Below are 7,620 nucleotides of genomic sequence, written 5' to 3' on the forward strand. Positions count from 1 at the left end.
CATAAAAGAATTTTTGAAAAATAAACACAGCATTACTGGCCAAGAAGGCGTAGGCTGAAGCTAGAGCTTATTACACCGACCCCCTACCCTTTACAAAAGATAAGTAACATAGTATAGCAATGTAGATGTAGATATTAAAAATAGCTTTAAATGTGTCACAGAAAATAGCAGCAGTTTGTCAGTTCTAGGTGTGTGTGGTCTGTGTGGAGTAAAATGCAAATGCTCCCTGTATTTCCTTAATCATCTTGTGACCCCCAGGTGAGGTCCTGACCCCCATGTTGGACACCATCCCACTAGCATATGTTAACACTGACTGTGCTACAGGGAATAATAATTATCACACCTACCCTTCCTCATCTGAACACATGGTGGGACAGGAGAACAAGGAGAGAGAGGCACCCAGCTGCTACAACCAAAACTGAGGAGAGAAGGTCACAGAGGAACAAATATTAATACTGGTGACGATAAGGAAATACATACAATATCACATATAAGCTAGAAACTTATAATAGCTACAATTATTTTCAATTTTGACTAAAATTTCAGTTTTTATCAGGGTGAAAGCTTTTTGTTTTGAATGTTTTTAGTATTGAACATTTTCTCTTCAGCTTTATTTCTCATGTATTCAACTATAATGTTGTAGCTGTGAGTCTTAAAATATTCCAACAACTGAAAACATTTCACATGAACCATTTATGAGAGCATCAGAGTTTCTCTCTCAGCTGACAGGAAAGATCCAGAGGGCGAGAGCCGTGTGTAGTATCAGGTTAGGGGGTGTCACAGTCATTTGCAGTAATATGAACTGTACTCTGCCTCATTACTGACTGCTCATCATCTGCTTCCCTCTGTCTGTCTCTATTGTCGTCCATGTCAGGGCTCACTCTGAGGCAGAAATGCCGTGACTTCAGGTTTTAGAAGGGACCAGTGGGGGATCTTTGGGGGGATTGCATTAGCGTAAAATGTCTCCATTGAATGTCGACTTAACAAGCAGGCAAGTGGTTCAGGGCCACACTTTCTGAATTGCAATGACATTCATAAATATTAATGCGTTCACACGAATGGGACATTTGCTATTAAAACACCTCCAACCTGCAACTTGGAATTCAAATGGCAGCAGGGATCAGTTTCTCAGCCGCAGGTACCTACTGAGAGGAAGTACTCAGATCCTTTACTATGGATCTACGCAACTAAATAAAGGCACTCCACTATAAGTATAAGTCCTGCATTAAAATCCTTCAAGTACATAATAATCTGCTTGTTCTGCAAACTATAAGTTATCAGTGTTGTCATTAACATTAGACTTCAGCAGCCGAGGTGGAGCTAGTTTGAACTACTTTATAAACATAGTCTGGTGGTTCCCACCTTAAGGGTCAGGCTCCCTTCAAGGGTGTTACAAGACAAATCTGAGGGGACGTGAGATCTTTGCTTTGTTGTGAAATGCTGAATAATTTGACATCTTTGGGCCTCAAGCCTTTATGAAAATGAAAGCATGTGAGAAGTTTAGATAAATATGTAAAGTTTTCCTGCTGCCTTAAAAATCTGAGTTCAAAGATTTAAAGTTGAATATTTCATTTAATGTTGCTGCTTGAGTTTTGAAAACTACAAACCAACTGATGTAAGTTCATTGAACTTGAGAAAAGAAGTTCAAGTGCTGAGTGGTGCTTACTTTCCTTTTACACTTTTTTGACTTTGTTTGCAGAATAGGACAAAAACAGCAACCAGTAACCTTGTTAAATAAATGTGAAAATGTATGAGAGTAGGGAGCAAATTCGACACTGCTCCTCTTCATTTGTAGGGTCTCTGTAAATGTTATGAAGAGCAGTCTAGACTGGCTCTATAAAAGTGCCCTGAGGTAACTTCTACTGTAATTTGGTGATATAGGAATAAATACTGACTTGATTTTGTGTTCGCATTATCATAAAAAGATACAACCCTGACTTCGCTTAAAAACACACAGCGAGTCTCCATCATGCATGTTCTCTTCAAATTACTACAGAAAATGAGTCTGGAGAGTTTCAGCACTCAAACTACTCATGCTGGGGAGTCTATGCTGATCACGTCTCTTTGGAAAAATAATTTCATGAATTGAGTGAACTCATGAATTCAAAAGATTTCAGTCAGAACAACTCTAAGGTTTGAAGTGTTCTGAAAAAAATTGTTTGACTCAGAATTGACTTAAAATGTGTAATTGTAAATATTTAGCTCAGTTGTAGCTTCAGTAGGTTCCACTGAATTCCTGTGTGATGTTTTACAGAAGACATCTGAAATGTGACAGGAAGCCCAGCTGTGCTTTGTGCTTTACAAGCTTCTCATTTGTTTTTTACAGTATGTTACTATAGTTATATGCTACAGTTGTCAAATAAATAGTAGTAAAAAAATACAAGAGGTCTAAAGTTGTATAAAATGAAAAGTAATGTACAAGTAAGTATTATACTGAGGGACAGTAAAGTAAACAAATGTAACAATTCTGCTGAGATATCCTTGAGCAAAATATACCACTTCCACCTCCGCCAAAGGCTTGTTTCTGTAATGTTTTCAGGGCATTCTGACCTTTGACCTCTCTGTCAGCTGCCCGATGCTCATCTGAAGCTGAACTTTTCCACTCACTGTCATAACTCGAGGGCATTGACCCAAAATACTGCAGCAGCTTTTATACCTCCTGGACAGAATTGGCTGTGTGACCTCTCTGCTAAAGAAAGCTCTTTGATTTGTTAACACTGACAGACAGATTTAGTTGTATTTTGCTGACTTTGGTGTTTTTGAACACCAAAGAGAGGTGCTTTGGTGAAGAAGGTTAGACGCCTCGCTGAGGAGCTCAAAGTAGTTTCGCTTCAGTCCTGCAGACAGACCACCGAGATGATGATCGGCCCACTTTTTATTCTTACAAGCTTCAATTTTTCATTTTAAAGTAAAAGAACCAGACAAAACAAAATAATCACAATTATGAGAATTACATCTTCTGATCAGACCCCATTGAGTGTGTGCAGAGCCCATAGGTAAGTAGTTACTTTTTGAACAAAACTACTGAAGTGTACAAACCAGAAAATATTAGGTTTTAATGTCAAGACAAAGCCAAAAAGTAAGTGAAAGTTGACAACACAAGAGCAATATGCCAGCGGCTCCATATGTGCAAGGCAGATTGTGCCATGCACAAGTTAATTTTACCATCCACAGGATAACACGCAATGAATTTCAAGATATAAATGGATCCGTTCTGACTGTTCACACTCCAGTGATGACAAGTTATCAAAACTGTCCAAAAACAGAGCTGCCTCCCAGACAGCGCTTAAATCCAAGTTAAAAGGGGGATGGCTGAAAGTCTTTTAGATGACATATAACCAGAGCTGTAGACCTGAGACATCAGACGTGGACCTCAATCTGACTTTAGGATCCTAAACTCTGCAATAACAGCAGGAAGATAGATTTTTATGTCCACCCAACAGGCCTAAGTATGGAATTAATTAATTTCCAATGGTTGGTCTGCAGACGACCAAAGCTCGGACCTCCATCTGTGGAGTGATGACCAGAGATTTCATCACGTCTTTCTCACCACTATTAACTTTCACAATGTGGTTTTCAAGTCACAAAAATTAGGACTTTAGACTCGACTTAGACTTGACGGCTAAGAGACACAACGACCCTGAAGATTTGGTTTGACACTTGAAAGAAAAGCCCTTCAATTCTCAAGTTTAAACCTGGTAAAAATCCCAGAACTATAAGACTTTGCATAGTCAACACAGTTTTAATATTTCATCAGTGGGTCTCTTCACTGTGGCTGAGAACACATCATTAATGCAGCTTTAGGAAAATGATCAAATGTAGTGTCAATTTCATGCTCAGGCAGTTTTTGACTTTGACTTTCAGTTTACTTATGAAGTCTTAAGACTTGACTTGGAGTTGCCCTGAAGGACTTGACTTTGGACTTAATCCATGAGACTCAAATACACTTTTAAATACATCACTTCAATTAGATTCCAATGTGCAATTCAGACAGGCCTTACATTAAATTATTATGATGCCCTAAGAAGAAGAAGAAAAAGCAAACCCTCTCTGGTTTGTGAGAAGTGATGGAGTCAGCGTCACACATGGAAGACACATGACCATATATCACAGCTTTTATTGGGCACAGCGACAGGGCCGTAAGAGATCTGTGTCAAGACACTCTGTTCATTTTCCTCTCTCTTGCACTCACTCTCTCTTTCCCCTTGTATTTCCTTGCCCTCTCGCTGCATCTGAACTGTGATGACACAAGGCTGCCTTCTCTTTCTGCCGCAGGATTCATCAAATGAGACAGAGCACAAATAGCAGGGCCTGTCGTCATCGTTGTTTGTGTGCGTTTGTGTTTGTGTTTGTGATTGAGTCCGCTCTGCTGGCTCAGAGACCTGGCTGGACTGTAGCTGAGCACTGGCTGCAGATAAGGAAACCTGATTAACTGGCACATCTGCACACCTCATGGCTTCACCGCCATGGGAGAGGAACAGACAGACAGGCAGGCAAAGGTGAGAGAAAGGAGGTGATGGGGTTGGGTAAAGGTGAGATGAGGGGGAAATAAATGAGAGGCCAGGAGGTGTAGACTAAGAAGTAAGGGATATGGGATAATGAGGAGATGAGGGCAGCTGGGAGAAAAGCAAGTGTTTTTTTGTTTTTCTTGTATGGAGTCAAGGTTTCCTGGTTTGTTAGTTTATCAACATCCTGTCCATCCCTGACCCGCTGCAGAGAGACAGACCCTCAGACTTCCTTCATCTGGCCTCAGAGCCCAACATCTGGTCTTCCTCGCAACCACAGAGCCAGACAAATAAGTTGCTGTTACAATTGGCAGTGAATCACATGCAGCAAATTGAAAGCAGGCCTGTGCGCCAAAACTGGATCTCTATGCAGATAGTGCGATAAAACATTTTACTCAAGAGGTTACAGGAAAAAGATTGTATTGTTTCTTCTTCATGTCAGATTTTGGGAAGAAGTTTTTGGAGGATGTCGCTCGAGAGAACAGATGTTTTCTGCTTACACAGGTGTGGTTATAACTCCCCCCTCACTCATTCTCTGTCATTCAAGCAAAACATACGCTACTACGATTCCTCTGAGTGGGACAAATGAAATTACTCCTGTAATCATTCACTGTTAAAAAAGTGTCACAGGACTGCTATGCCATTACTTTTTATATGGGTGTAAAGCAAACAGCAGGCTCCCTCTATTTCCTGTTTTTCATGTTGCTCTAAAAACTCCCCTCCTACTCTCATGAGTCTTTGTTTGTCACTTACATTCAGTGATGGAAAGTAACTTAGGACATTTACTCAAGTGCAGTTTTTAAGGTGGTTGTTCTTTATGATAACAGCTCAACTCTTCTACATTTCAGGGGGAATATTGCAGTGGTTCTCAAGCTTTTTTACATCAAGGACCCTCAAACTGACACAAATTAGACCACAGACTTCCATTTAATAAGATTTGCCCCAGGCTCAGCCATCTGATAAGATTTTTGCTTTTCTTACAGAAAGTGTTTGAATCCCATGACCAAAATAGACATACATTCTGTCACTGTGGAATTACAGTGAAAGTATATTCTTCCTGTTTTGCTCCCTCAGGGAGTACTTTAAGTGCACTACATTTATCTGATAGCTGTAGGTACTAGTTATTTTGCAGATCAATATTTTACATGAAAACATAGGATCATCTTGTAAAACTACAGTTGATTGTTAAAGATCAAAGTGTAAGTTCCTGTCAATCAACCTGTTTTATGCACATTTTCAACTTAAGTATTAAAAAAAAAACTTAGTGAAAGTGAAAATGATTGAGATTCAAAATAAAATTACCGTTAATTTCCTCCCTCTCCCATTATTAATCTCAGGACCCCTCAGATTTAATTGATGACCCTGTGGAGGACCCGGGCCCTAGACTGGACACCTGTGGACTAAAACACTGCCCTGCATTTAGCACTAGCTCCATTTGAGTCGGTTACAAGAGTAAAATCCTGCTTACACATTGATGCACCAGGACTGACAATCTAATAATGTTATATATAAAATGTAAGATGAGATTTATATTTTTATATTATATTTATATCTTTCATGTTTCTAATATCTATTGGGATGATTTACACACTTAAATGAATACTCTATCATTTCAAATGTTATTTAGGTGTAGACAGGGAACTACATAACACTACGGACACTTGCTTTGAGTCTCAGCAATTATTTAAATTGGTAGAGTAATAACTGCAAGTAAGACATTTACATCTGCTTTACTGTTCTGATGTCCAGATGTTGAAAAAACTATCAAAGTGGACAAAGTTACATGGAAGACGCTCACTGTGGTTTTTCCTTTACCCACTTCCCAGGAACAACTGCAATACAGCAACTAACCAGCTCACAGTGAATAATATACATCAGGGACCATTTCTCTGAATGCCTCCTCCATCACTGCTTACATTAATGATTTTAAGTGTAAAATGAGGTCACAAAAGACATCTGGAAATTTTCTTGAAAGACAATGAGTCCCGTCTGGGTTCTTGTATTCTTCTGCAGTTTTTTCTCTCATTGGAGCAAATGATTTTGCCAGATATTTACAAAAAGCAGACAAGAAAAACAAAAATTATGTTTGTGGTGAAAACCCATTGTTTCAAAAGTCTTTAATTACAGCTTTGTGCGTGCGTCGGTTTTGGGCAACTGGTCCTCAGTCAAAGATAATGAATACATAGCTTCTACACGTGATTCTAATTTGTATAATTTTGGCAAGTGAAAATAATCCCCAAGAGAGGACAGAGCCATCAGCCTGCCCAGACAGAGGGGGACGGCTAACCTAATTACAAGACATAGGTATGCGCTTTGAAAGTTGGTTTCTCTAAAACGACAACTATCACTGCGCGCGAACAAAGCTGACCCCCACTTGCATTATAAAAGGGGGCAAGCTGAGCCATTTCAGAGAAGGCATCTGGATTGTTTTCTTTTCTCTCTTTCACGCTTTGTCCCAAGACACAAAACCACCCCGACACAATGACTTGTGACGTCTAACAGTGAAGTTATGCCAGAGTCACAATGTGCATCTAGGTGGTGAGCCGAGCAGATGCCCCCATGGGGTCAGTGCTGGTTTTTGTCCCCCAGTGACACCACAACAGAGGGAAGGTAGGGCAATAAAATTCCTCTGTGCTAAAGGAGACATTCCAGCAGAGGGAGGGGAGCGCTGGGATTTGACATAATTTAAAACATGGCTGTCATATTCTGAATGGGAGCCCCCGCTCCCTCCTCCTATGCTGAAATGTTTTTCTTTTCCGTTTTGTTTTCTGAGGCTCTTACGTAAGCATGAGCTTTGCTAATTAGGTTTGTTTGGAACCCGAAGGAAAACAATTAAGTTCAGGGCACAAGGCTGAGTGCAGAGCGTTGTGATATGCATGTGAATGGAGGGAAAGTGACTGTGTGACAAAATCACAACCAACCTGTTCAAGGCGGGAACGTAACACCTTTATTCCACCTTTATTCCACCTTTATTCCACCTTTATTCCACCTTGCCGTTCGGTGGAGAGTGTTTAATTGAAGTTTGAGGCAATCTTTAATTTATCTGAATTGTTTGTTTAACTTCTGTCATCAAATGAAAATCAGCAGTGTTATAGAGCTGAGACATGATAATTGG

The 7,620-nt window shown here is 39.9% G+C and overlaps 1 protein-coding gene across 2 annotated transcripts in view; it reads right to left on the bottom strand.

The window, feature by feature from the left end:
* adamts3 (ADAM metallopeptidase with thrombospondin type 1 motif, 3) overlaps positions 1 to 5,662 on the bottom strand; it is a 157,316-nt gene extending 151,654 nt beyond the window's left edge. For both annotated transcript variants that reach the window (XM_071483902.1, XM_071483901.1), the window contains exon 1: positions 348 to 5,662. The gene's annotated coding sequence lies outside the window, so the exon portion shown is untranslated. The remainder of the gene's footprint in view (positions 1 to 347) is intronic.
* Positions 5,663 to 7,620: the final 1,958 nt, after the last annotated feature.

Source organism: Trachinotus anak, unplaced genomic scaffold (genome assembly GCF_046630095.1).
Source record: "Trachinotus anak isolate AG129_WGS33_773 ecotype Australia unplaced genomic scaffold, CSIRO_AGI_Tana_v1 ptg000008l, whole genome shotgun sequence".
Classification (NCBI taxonomy): Eukaryota; Metazoa; Chordata; class Actinopteri; order Carangiformes; family Carangidae; genus Trachinotus; species Trachinotus anak.